Here is a 13,316-nt window from a genome sequence, read left to right as displayed (position 1 = left end):
GATATGTGCTCTCAAAGGAAAAACATTAATCTGTCAGGAGGAAATCAGTTGTCTTGTGAGTTAGGTGTGGTTTTTGCACGGTGTCCTCCGAGGAGGTTGCTGGCTGATTCCTCTTTGTCTGCAAAAACAGTGCTTTAAATTATTTAGAGGAAACTATACAGTCTTGGCTGCCATGCACTATTATGACTGCACAGCTTGTCCCAGTGAAAGCCACGTGTGGACAGGCTGTAAAATCGTGGCTGTTTTGTAGTAGGAAGACAAAGTGAAGCTGTTAAACCAGGTAAGAATGGATTGCCTCGGTTCGTCCTGGCGAGGTCAGGGGGTTGGGAAGGACCCTGTGCCCTTTGGCTGGTTTGTTCTTGGAAGTGCCAAAGGGTTGGAGGTGGGATGAAGGAGGGACACCAGATCTATGTGTCCTGGGCAGTCTTCGTTGTGCTGCAGCTGTGCTCAGCTTTGTTTCCATTTGTTTGTGTTTGTATTTCCCCACTCCTGACCTGACTGTGGTCACACTGACCTTTGGCTCAAGGGCTGGCGTTGGGTGGCCGAGGGCAGTGGGCTCTGCACTCTGTGAGCGTGGCATTCTGCTCCAAAAGTAACAATGCAAAGCTCACGCAGGGCACTGCACCACAAGGATCTGTTAAATAGCTTGTTTTGCAAGAAATACAGCATGCATGCATCGTAAATTAAATGCAAAACAGAACAAGCAGAGGAGCTGGGGAGGGGGGAGTACTGCAGGAGGACAGCCGCTCCATTCGTTGAATGACACAGCAGACAGAATCACAGAATGGATTGGGTTGCAAGGGACCTCAGAGATCACCCAGTCCCAACCTCCTGCCGTGGGCAGCCTCCTGGATCCATGCGATGCACTCCCATCCATCGCTGTGGGCTCCTCTGGCATCAAAGCAGCATCAGCTATTTGAGCCTGAGCTGCTTGTCTGTTTGCTTCCTGTTTTCTCACGTTGCTGGAAGTCAACAATCACATTGGGATGTTTTGGTGCTTTTTTTTTTTTTTTTCCCCACCAGGACATAAAATAAGGAGAAACAGAAACACACATCCTGCTGAAGAACTGCTGAGCTGTGTGTTTGCCTGGGAACCTGTACAATCAAAGGTTCGGGTCAAATTAAGATGCAGTTATGGCACTGGGAGTTCTCATAGGTTAAAATGTCCCTCTATAAAATCCCTCCAGCACTTCAGGCGTGTACACTCGTGACTGAACGATGGTCTTGGACTTGCCCAGCCTGCTAGCACTGCTCCAGCAGTCCATCACTGCAGGGGCTGTTTGCCAGGAAGCCAGCAAGAAGATATTTATTGAAACAAGAAAATAACCAGGGCGGCTTTAACAAGGCTCAGAAGAAGAGGTCTCTTATCAGCAGTAAATTCAGCTGTTACTCAGCTCAGCCCTTGAATTCCTTATTAACCCTTAGTGAGTGCCATGGGGTGCTGAGTAGAGCAGAAAGTGTATTCACATTGGAAGGAGAGAGGTTGCCCTGGGGGAACTCAGTGATGCCAGCGATGGAGGGAGGCAATGCCACTTTTAGTACAAGTTCCTGCAACAGAAATAGATCTTCCTGAGCATGCACTTGTATCTTTGTCAATTACATCTCAGGTTAAACTACTCATTAAAGTGCCACAGGGGAATTTCTGGCTGGCTAGGTACATCATCACAGGAGATGGACTAAAAATTACAGTCATTTGGAAAGAACATGGATTTGAGTCTTAGGGTATGTGGTGAAAGTCGGCGCAGACATTGGGTTTAGACAAAGTGTTTCTATAGCACAACATTTCTCCAAGGAGCTACCACAGAACTCTTGCAGGGGGTTTCGTGCTGGCTCTGGGGTTCACATTTTTTGCTTTGGGACTCATCTGGAGGTAAACACTTGTGAAATGTGCTGTAAGCACAGGAGAGGAATATTTCTCCCTGCATGTGGTAGTTGTCTTGTGGAGTGGCAGGGAGCAGGAGGCATTGGGTCTGTGTCATCTGTAGTGCTGCTCCCAACAGAATCACAGAATGGTGTGGCTTGGGAGCGACCTCAGTGATCAACCATTTCCAATCCCACTCATGCAGGCAGGCTTGCCACTCACCAAATCAAGTTACCCAGGGCCCCATCCAACCCGGCCTTGAACACCTCCAGGGATCAGGCATCCACTTTTTCTCCCTAAGCTCTTTCCTGTGCTCTCCCAAATTTACTCAAGAAAATGGGGTGCTCTGGCTCTTCTTTCCCTTAGGCCATTTCTTCCCTCTCATGGGAACAGAGTGTTTTAAGACACGCACTACAATTGCTCTCCAATGGTGATACTCACCAACTACAGCAGAAAAAACTTTTAGCCAACTATAAAGAAATCTGCTGCGCTCGAGAAGATTTTTCTCCTTCTCCCTAGACTTGCAAGTAACTTAAAATAGCTAATTATTAATGCCAGTGCCTCTTCATTCTATGAATAAATGAGATACTGGCGCAGGGAAAGAAGGAGCTATGAGATCACCAGATCTCCCATTTGCCCATCTCTGCTGCTAATAAGCGTGCGGGGGCATTTGCAAGCGCTCATCTTTTAAGGGGAAGATTTAAACTGTAATTTAATAAGCATCCATTATAACCAACAGAATCACGTGAGCGTAGCAGTGGAAAATCTTGAATGTCGGCCTCATCCTTTCTGTTTTGCAGTCATTGTGCTGGAGCTGCGTGCTGGGGACGCCCACCCGCGGCAGCCACGTTAGCAGCAGTGAGGTTTCTGCAGATGGGATCTTGTGGTGGGGATTGCAGCTGTAGGAGGCCTGCAGTGTCTGGGCAGCAGCGTTGGCTCTGCTGACGTCTATTTTTGAGGGCATGAATTGGTTTATCTTGGGGGAGGTTCAGGGTTAGTCCGTATCTAGCTCGTGTGGAAGTCGGATCTTTGCTGTGTTGTCCCTCTGCAGGAAAATGTTAAGGGTCTGCTGGTAGAAGAAGGTTGGAAATTGTGAGTCCGTCTGCACAGCACTCAATTGCTGTCCATCTTTCCCACCATTTTATTTCAACATAAAGAGCAAACAACTGTGTGCGGTGATTGCAGCTATTGCCGAATTACGTGGTGATTCATGACGTGCAGATTACAGGGCGAGGATTATAGCTGGGATTGCTGTGGTTTCTCCAGATCCCTGAGTACCATGGACTCATAAGCACTGGGTTTTTCTGCCTGTGTGACAACGTCCAACTTTAGCTGCAGACACAATTAAGTGGGAAGTTGGCAGAATTCTTCTTAACTGCTGCGGCCATCGCAAGTGTGAAACCTCCTTGAAAATAAAGTGACAACTGAATGAGCTTCTCCCATTGTCTTCTGGATGCTCTGAGAGCTGGCACCGGCCCCGGGGGCCTATGGCACTGCAGAAAGCCCCAGCTTCAGCCACATCCAGCTGCTGGTGAGGGGCCTGTCCATGCTTGGGTGATGGTGGGGAGAAAGGGCTGATGCTGGTGGGAGTGGGAGGATGAGGAAGCGTTTCTCTTTGTCTCACCGTGGGGTTTCACATAAAGCAAGTTACTTTCTTATTAAAGCCAGAAAAGCTACAGTTGTTGAAGCACTGTTTTTGCTCCCAAGGAAATCTCCCCCCTTGCAGACACCATTGCTGTGTTGTGCCTCTAACAGCATCGTTTTAGCACGCAGGATCATGTGGGTGTGCATGGATCCTGCCTGGGGGTGCACTGCCCGAGTGGATTTCTAATTATAGCTAATTGCAGGGTTGATGCTCCCTGGATTTGACCTGTTAGAAGTCAAATGATTTCCTGTTGCTCAGCATTTTGCAGTTATGCACTCAGAGGCATTGTGATGGGTGTGCTTTCTATCCAGTCTGGTGAATACACTCCCTTCCCTCTCCTTCCTGTGCATGAGACTTGGGGTAGCAAAGCACCACTGTGGGGTCACTCTGTGGTCGAAATTAAATTCACTCTTTGAAGCAAAATGGGGATATGAAAATTACATGTTTGTGTAGTTAGTGTAGTTGTAATATCGTGCTGTCAAAGATCACAAGCAATCAAAGCAGCTGCTGGTCCAGGATGGGTTATGCTCAGTGGGCATGGTGGTGATCGGTTAGGGTTGGACTTGGGGATCCTTGAGGATCCTGCCTTAATGATTGTATGATTTTTTTGGTTTCTCTATGTAGGAAGTAGCCTTCATTGCTTTGTCACATTATAGGCCTCTTAACAAACCTGAAAACAAGCAGAGTTCTCTCATCTTGAGCTTACAGATCACAAACTCGTCTGGAAGCATGGTGAGGACAAGGGACTGCTCTGTCCTGCTCCTCCCAGGGAGAATCCCTCAAAGGAGGAGGAATCACACTAACCTGGAGCTAAATGCCATATGGCCCAAGATAAAAATAAATGAAATCGCACCTCTTAATTACAGAGATTTATCTTGCTGGGCAGGGGCCTGACAGCCACCACCAGATGCTCATCTTCTCAGTTGCTTTATTGGCTTCTGGGATATCCTCATAATTGCCATAAGTGGGAGATGATTCCCCAGCATCTGGTGTATGTAAATACCAATTCAAAGTGCTTATCAATCCTCTTAAGGAGAACATGTACGTGCTCGATGTGCAGAGCATTTCTGAAGGGTCCCCTTTGGGTCTCATTTTCCCTTTAAATTGCTGCTGAATGGCTGTTAGTGGTCCCTGGTGCCATCAAAACAGGTGGGAGGCACTGCCCAGGTGCTGCATCCCACTTGCTCCGATGGGTTGGGAAGTGCTGCTCCGTTCCCTCAGCTCCATCCATGGATTGTATTCATTTCTGAGCTGCTGAAATACTGTCTGAGTACAAACTGCCCCTCAGCTGGTGAAAAACACATGTAACAGCTGAGCCCCAGTAGAAACCTTCCAATAAATTTAAAAACTGCTGCTGTTTGTTTCATGGCTTTGTGTTCAAAGCACCTCTCTGCCTGCAGCTGGTTGCGGTGCAGGGTGCTGCTCCAAAGGTGCTATTTTTGTTCCAGATAGGAATGAAAAAAAGCCCTGTTTTTAAAATATTTTCTCCCCACATCCTTCCTCAGTGCAGCCCTTGGCCAGGTGAAGCTCTGTGCAAGTGACAGCAGCAGTAAAGTCAGGGCTTCCAGGCAGGGCTTTGGGGTGGAGCTGCTTGCAGGGGGACCTGGTTGAACGAGGGGATGAAAGACTTCCCCACACCGCTCCTGGCTGAGGAATGCTGCTCGGTATGAGGCAGTCAGGGCAGGGACAGGCATTCCTCAGGCTTGCTGGGATCCAGCGCTGTCTAGACTTCATAATGCAGTGGTGTGCACCGCCTGGCCTTGAACTGCTGCCATGGCATCTCTCAGCACTTCCTATAAATGGAACCGAGGAGCCTGTGCTCTGCCAAAGCCTCAGCCACGCTAATGAGACCCGGTTCCTGCCGAGTTTGGCAACTGGTCCCACTACTAAAGCAGCGAACGTGCAGCAGGTGGGAGCAGAGCTCATCTCCTGCCCCACATCCTGCTGACAGCAAGAAGCCTCCCCTGGTGTTCTGGTACCTCTGGGCTGGGGGAGACAACAGAGGGATGCTCCTGAAAAGGGAACCTGCATCCCTGCATCCTGCAGAGCTGAGCTCCAGGCAGGTGTCAATTTTACCTTCACTCAAATGTAACTGTGACCTCTTGTTTCCACTCTGGTGGCTTTGGGAACATGGGAGGACGTGCAATGCTGTGTGGGTCCCAGCAGTGGGGTCCAGAATTCACCCAGGGGTGAATTCCATCGTTGGATGAAGCAACTTTTCAGACCTGCTGAAGTTTTTGGTTTATGGTATTTTTGCCTCTCAGACTGGCATGTCAACCTTGCATTATGCACCAGGACTGACGTGCTGGGACCTGTGCAGAATTCCTGTTGCCCATAGGGATGGACTATTCCTGCTCATAACAAGTTCTGCTCTGCTTGCCTCATGGAGGCTGGAGGACATGCAGAGGCAGGCTGTTAGAGCTCTGCATCCAGGGTGAGCACTGGCTGCCTGCACACCATTTGATTTACATGCTGGGGAATGGGCACAGAGAGCTTCTGCACTGAAGTCTGTAACATATGCTGAGAAAACCTGCAAAGTCCACTCCTGCTTCCTGCTCTAAATCCCCCACAGCAGCCCCTGACATCCAGAGCCAAATGCTTTCCAGTCAATGGAAAGATTCCCTTTGACTTTAATGGTCTTTGCATAAGTGCCTAATTCCTTCCTGTTCACAGACTCTCTTGGATCTGGTTATGGAAACAACTGCATATATGAGGTGCTGCAGTGAGCTGTAAACCCTTCAGAGCAGCACAGTGGCAGTGTGCTGTCCTCCCAGACAGCTGGAATGCGCTTTGTTTGACCAAGAACCCAATGTGTGTTCTTACATCCAACCCTGTGGCTGCAACATGTGTTTGTGTGGGCAGTGCTGCAGTGAGTCCCAGGCTGGAGCCCAGTGAGGTGGAAGCAATGGCAGCCTGCAGCTCTTGGAGGTGGGGACTGCAGGATCTGGTTCAGCCCCTACAGAGACCACACTGCTGGTGGAGCCTGGGTGTTGTCCACTCTGCTCATCTCTTGGTGATAGGTGAGGCTGTTGGCCCACAGTGTCCCATGACCAACCGTTGACCCATGGCCAGCCATTGTCCCACTGTGGCAGGCTGACATCCAAATTTGCAGAAGGAAATGAGATCCCTGCTCAGCAAGGCACTCATTTATCACAAAGCTCTGGGAAAGGAGGAGTACCATGGCTCTATGAACAAGACATTGCATGCAATGCTATCAGTCACAAGTGCAGTTTGCTCCTCAAAGCTCTCTGCCTGAAAAAGACCTCAGTGAGGTGCTTAACTTGAAGGACATACATATGTTCCACTGATTTCCATGGGAATGAAGGCTGTGTAAGTGTCTGGCTGGGGATGTAGGTTGGTGCATCTGGCTGTGCAGTGCCATCGAGGGCACATGGGCTGCCAGGGGCTGCCAACCAGCATCTGGAAGCACAAGATCTAACCGATCTCATCTAACCAGACCAGGAGTGGTCACAGCATGCAGATTGTTTGGTCTTCAAATAGATCACAGCATCTGACTGTTAGAGGAATAGTGACTTTCACAGGGGAACTATTTGAGAAGGGCAGAAACTGTTTGCCATTGTGGAAGGTTGCTTGGTTGCCCCTCCAGGGAGGGGAGGCAGGTGATGATTGCTCTTCCTCTACACACCACAAACTTTCCAGACTTACTTGGTTTCTCTTTGATTGACAAACTCAGGAGGCTGAGACGTGGATGAATTGATGAGTTCATCTCTTTGCAATTTCACCAGCTATGCATGCTTTTCTTCCTCTTCTCTGCACTGGATCCCAAATGGTGACCAGCCCTAATCCCAGTCCTCCCAGTCCCCTGGGAAGAGCTGACTTGCTCTCTTTGGTGTCATCCTTCCTGCTTGGTTGCACCCTGCAGGGTTATTGGTTGTGAAATGGCTGGTTTTACAGGAATATTTTTAAAATTCAGCTTTTCTTAATATAGAATAGGTTTTTGCTGCTGTAAACTCTGCAGCACTGCGTTCTACATGAATTTACTGCTGCTCTCGTGTGTTAAAGCTCAGGACAGCTTGTTCCATTTTCTCCTCTGATCATGACCAGTTCCACGAAATCAAAATCTAACTCGGAATACTCAAATTGCACTGCTTGTGTGGGAAATGGCTGCATCTCCACGTGTTGCCAGGACAGCTGCACTACGAGAGAGGTGCTGGCTGTGTAATAAATGGGGCATCTCTAGGGTATCTCTAGGGCTTCCCTTTGCAGACCCATCAAGCTGCAACTGGAGTGATGGGGACAATGGAGGAGTGTGCAGGAGCGGTTGGTCTGAAGGGCACAGCCTGGCTGCCTATTCTGGGATGTCTTAATCAGCTCTGGTATGTGAGGTGTGGTGATGAGCAGCAGCATGCAGAGTGGGAAGGTGGTTCAGCTAGAAGAGCATTGGTGATAGCATGCAAGCCCTTCTGGCAACATGATTTATTGGGCTGTGATGGTATCTTTCACATCGAGTGGCAGATGCCTCATCACATGCGATTTATAATGCAGGGTGGAATCATTCCCTGCCTGCAAGGGACTCAGCAGGCTGCACCCAGCTCTGTATTGGGTGCCCTATTGTATCCTCATCCCTGCTCTCTGCATGCGTGCACTTTTGCCCTGCCCTGAAATGTGAGCTGCATGAGGCTGGTGAGAGATATTGGCTGAATATAGCTGGGGAGGGTGGGAAGAAAGCAAACTCCTGGCTGTTGTTTAAAATGGATCGTAAAAGACTGAAAAAAAAACCAAAACAACCGCATGCATAAGAAAACAACACATAACAAAAAAGCTGTGGTTTCTCAAGCCGGTTTGAATTCCTGGAAGCTGATGAGGCCCTGGGTTGTTGTTGGGTTTTAGACATCTTTCGGCTTTTTGGATAGTTTGGAGTGTGGGTGTGTGTGTGGGGAGAGAGCTGGGGATAAACCAAAGCTAAAAATGGTCACAGGAACAGGATGAGTGCATACGCAGTCTTCTTGGGTTTATTATTTCCTAAAGCCGTTAGAGATTGGGGGAGGTGATGGATGCAGCCCAGGTGTGGCAGAGGAGGTGGATCCCAAGGGCCAGGTGTAGAATCCTTTGTGCTTCACTACCTCTCACTGCCTCAGCTATGGGAAAACTCTCTGTGTGCCAAATAACCAACACCAGCCACTGGCTGATGTCCTTCCACAGAGATAGGGACGTGCTGAGCCAGCCCTGCCAGCTCTGGTGGTCTTATCTCAGGATTTCAGATGATGGCAATCAGATTAACTCCCTTTCTTTCCCAACTGGGAAGCCTTCCTTTCGAAGTATGGATATCTGTATCATCATCATTTTATTTTTTTTTCCCAGTAGGTTAATTAATAGATGATTCATCACCTTGAAAGCTAATGGGTATTTATCCCCATCACGGAGGAAATGAATGCCTTCTATAAATAAATGACACCCGCTCACAGCCCGTCCTTATTTACACAGCTTCTCCTTCAGGAAACCGACTCAGCTGGAGGAGCTGATGTTGTTCCCTGGCTGCTTTGCACGGTCCTACTTTGGTGTTCCACACAGTGAACCCAATGCCCTTTGGATGGAAGGAGCACAATGTGATCTTCCCAACCTGGGCTGGTGAAGGTGATGCTCAGTTGGGTTCTCCCATGGGTTGGAGGTCCCCAGTGTGTGGTATTGGGAAACCCTGTCCGAGTTCCCATCTGCTTCACATCAGCGGTGTTTATTGCCTTTGTTTCCAGCTTTCCAGCTATTGTCAGCAGTGACCTTAATTAAGAACACATTAACAACCACGTCTGGCTTGTCACTCACGCGCTCGGAATTAAGAAGTAATTATTTACTTTTACTGCTCACTTGCACAGAGCTGCTGTGCCCCGTGGGGGCAGGAAGGTCTCTGCTCTCGTGGTCTTCGAGGTGGGATGAGGGGATTCGAGTGCTCCTGCTCCTCCTGCGTTGCTCACACTCTCTGTTTTCCTCCAGGCTCCAGAGTGGCCCCAGAGTGTGAGAATCCAGGTTGGTTGGTGTCCCCATCCCTCATGGAAACATGAGCTGAAAGCTCCGAGCACGAAAGAGCACGTGGACATCTCTTAGGAGAGTTTTGAAAATCTGTGCTACCGCGGGTAATTTATTATTTTTATTTTTAATTCATCTTTAGGGACAAGGGCTCATGAATTTTTAATTCTTGAGCTCGGCAGAGCTGTCTGGATTAAAAAGAGAACAACTGATTTTAATGAGTGCAAGATTAATGCAGATGAACTTGGCTCCCAGCCCTCTCCTTGGTGCCCATTGCATTCCCACTCTTTTGCTCATCATCTGGGGAGATGCTTTCACCCTGCTCCCATTCAGACTCATGCTTTCCCCTTGTCGTGTCATATCCCTGGGATTTTTACTCCCTTTGTTGTTTTATTTGTTTGGAGAAGTGCTCAGTGCTCTGGTTTGTATAAATACTGGTTAGGGACAGGAGGGACTGGAGCTGGGCAGTATTCTCCGTGTACCCTCCAGCTCAAGGATTTGTGCCTCCCCATGCACCTTCAATGAGATATTTGCATCAAGAATGATTTCATTACCCAAGCAATAAAACGTTGAGGATGCAACAAACCGATTTCATTTCATTCTGTGGGCAACACTCAGCTTCCTAGCTCTGTATTTTAACATGTGCTTTAAGCAGTGCCTTCCTGAGCTGCCAGGCATTGGTGAGCAGTGTGTGGCAAACAGCACCAGATACCACACTCTTTCTGTGCTTTTTCCTCCCATGTTGCACCAAAGTGCAGCCCTCAAAGTGCTGATTCCCCCTTGTGCCAGCCAAGGGCAGCCATTCCCACCCACAGACCCAGTGCCCTTCTGTTGTTTGTGCTGGAGTTACCCACCAAGCACACATTTTTTCCCCTTCGAGCATAGCAATTTCCTTTATTTTTCCTGGGCTCAACTTGAAGTCTGTGCTTTGGTTAAAAAAAAAAAAAAAAGAGCTTTCTTAGGGCTTTTATGGCCTCAATGAGAACTCCAAAGTGGAACATCTGATCACCGGGAGAAACGTGTCCCAGGAGCAAGGGTTTGCACATCCTGTTTGTAAAGCTGCTCTTGTGAAATGTTCAAAAGCCTCTCAGTGTCTGTACATGGCTTACACTTGCTATGGTAGTGGCTTGCACACGGCTGTTGTTAGTGTTGGTGTCTATAACTGTGACACTGCTCACTCAGTAACAGAAAGTGTAAAGGCACTTCAGAAAGAGTAAAGGAGTTTCAGGTTGGATAGTAGGAACAGTTTCTTTTCTGCATTGCAGAAAACAAACCTGTTGTTTCCATGACCTGTGACTGAATAAATGGCATCCTAATGAAATAACACCCTTTCTGCTGCACCTCTCTGAGGCAGAAGTGGAGGCTGCAATCCTCTATTCCAGACTGCCCTGTTCCCATCCTTGTTGCATGAGCAAGGCAGCAATCTGCTGCCAAATATCTGCAGGGAGAGCAGAGCAGGGCCAGGCTTTGCTTTGCTGGATGCTGCACGCCCTGGGCAGGGCTGTGCTGGGCTGTGCTGGTTTCACTGGCTGAATTTTCCAGGTGTTTCCAAGTACAACCAGGCAGCATCCGGCCTTCTGCCAGCCCCTGGGGGATGTTTTTCCATCCCCTACCTTGAGCTATGACAGCAACCACTGCGCTGAGGCCAAGAGAGAGTGTCCAAGCCGCGAATCCAGGGAGCTGCAAAGGTGGAGAGTTTAAAGGCAGCGGGGGCTGCTGTGGTATGGGGGGGAAGGGGGGGGGGAAGAGGGAGGGGATGCGGGGCTGTCCCTGCAGCTCTCGGTGCTGCCGGGAGGTGGCACAGCGTACCCGGAGATGCTGCGGGGGCACGGGGCGATGCGGGAACGGGAGCGGAGTGAATCATTGGGGCAGTGCCAGGAAGGAGAAGAAAAGGCTCTCGCGTCTTCGTTCTCGGAAGGTCATTGTGCAAAGTCTTTGTAGATGGAGGGAAAAAAAAAAAAAAGCAACAAAACCCACATTTAATGTTGGGAGGGGAGGAAAAAATGAGCGTGTTTGAAGGGATGCAGCTGCTGGGACAGCCACTGCTGTGGGTTGCTGTGGCCTTTCTCATAGAAGCGTGAACCCGCTGACCCCCGATTTCCCCATCTGCTGCCCTCACCTGCTGTCCCACTGTCCTGCTTAGGGCTTCTTCCAACCCATCCCATCACCGCACACCGCAGAGATTTTCTTGAGCCTCCTTTCCCAGCTGTGGGTCTGCAGCTGCTGTTTCCCAGAGCAGCTCATATTTTCCCATTTTGGCCCTATTTCACCTCCAGGAGCACTTCTTAAGCACCTGCATCTGAGGTGATGCAGCTGGAATTGACAAGGTGGTGCTCTTTTTGAAATGCTGATTTCTAGGGGAATAAATAGGTGAAGAAAGATGAAAAAAGGGTCATTTATGACTCAGTCCTGACCACCCTGATGGCAATCCAGCTGCTGAGTTGCTGCCATTGAGTATTTCCATGTGTTGGGTGGCAGCTGGGATCCCAGGGCAAGTGGCAGCACACAGAACTATCACCTTCCCCACAGCTGGAAGAGGACATGGCCTCAGGCTCTCCTGGTGAGTTTGGAGGCCCCTGACTTCTTGTTTATGGGCTGTATATGTTGTTACAGCTGGATCCAGTTTCCTGGGAGGGATGAGGTGGTGGAGGGTGGTAACAATCATTCTGGCAAACCCAAGGATCGCATGGCCAGGAGTTCTTAGAATCACTAAGGTTGGAAAGGGGCTCTAAAATCATCTAGTCCAATATTGCAAGCTAAACCGTGTCCCTTAGTAGCACATTCACATGTTTCTTGAACACATCCAGGAATGGTGAACCCATTCAGGTGGAAGAGTTGCTCCAGCTTGTCCCAAGCCCAAGAAAGGATGTGCTTTCAGCTCCCACTGAAATTCATCAGCTGCCCTCACCTGACCCCAATCTTGTCCAGGGACACTCTCTGTGCTGGTGGATAACTGCTGGTGTTTTCAAATAGCCAGAATTCATTCAGAATAGCACAGGGTCAGCAGGATTCAGCCCTATTCCTGCCACATGTGTGTGCCCAACAGCCCATTTCCTCCCTTGCCCATCCATAAATCATTCCCAGTGTCTGTGCCAGGACAAAGATGCACAGTGACAAACAGCCGCTTCCATTTTTCCTAGAACATAAGTTCGTGAACTTCTGCTATCATTCAAGTATGATTTAATTAAAACATCATGCCTTACACAACCATCTCCTTCTCTCCACTCTTCTTAAAAGCGCTTCCTGCTTTTTCCAGCTGGACAAGTGATCCTTCTGTCTTCTTTGAAGTAAATATTTTGTTGGGCTTGGCTGCTGTCACAGCCACACATGGTCCTCTGCCTGATATTTTATCCATCTGGTGCTGAAGGACTTGCAGAATAGTTTCAGTGTAGAGTTTCTGAAGGGGTTGAGATGCTGAGTGGGGTGAAGGAACATGAATGCGAGGGAAAAGTGTTCTGCATGGCTTTCACCTGCACACTATGTCCAACTGAAGTGCCTTAAAAATGAAATATTCGGAGCAATGCTTGTGATGATGTTCTGGTACTCACAGGAGCTGTGGCCATCAGTGGTCCTGGTGCAGCCAGCTTCCCACACCGTGCTCACGTGTAGAGCGGTGAGCCAACCCCGATTTCCTCTTTTGTCTCGAGTGAATGGAAAAAGAGAACTGGACTCCCACGCCTCTGAGGCTGCCAACATCTGCCTCGCCTTGCTTGTTGTGACTGAAGTACATCTGGCCTGGGCAGTGCAGCGTGGGAAGGGGTTGTGACAAAACCCTGCGTGGGCTGCAGGGCTGGCTGGGGACACACACTGCCTGCACCATGCTGCACT

The sequence above is a fragment of the Cyrtonyx montezumae genome, unplaced genomic scaffold, assembly GCF_038088225.1.
Source record: "Cyrtonyx montezumae isolate F1298 unplaced genomic scaffold, pur_monq_1.0 scaffold_19, whole genome shotgun sequence".
In the NCBI taxonomy this organism is placed as follows: domain Eukaryota; kingdom Metazoa; phylum Chordata; class Aves; order Galliformes; family Odontophoridae; genus Cyrtonyx; species Cyrtonyx montezumae.
Note: the sequence above shows the minus strand (reverse complement) of the source record.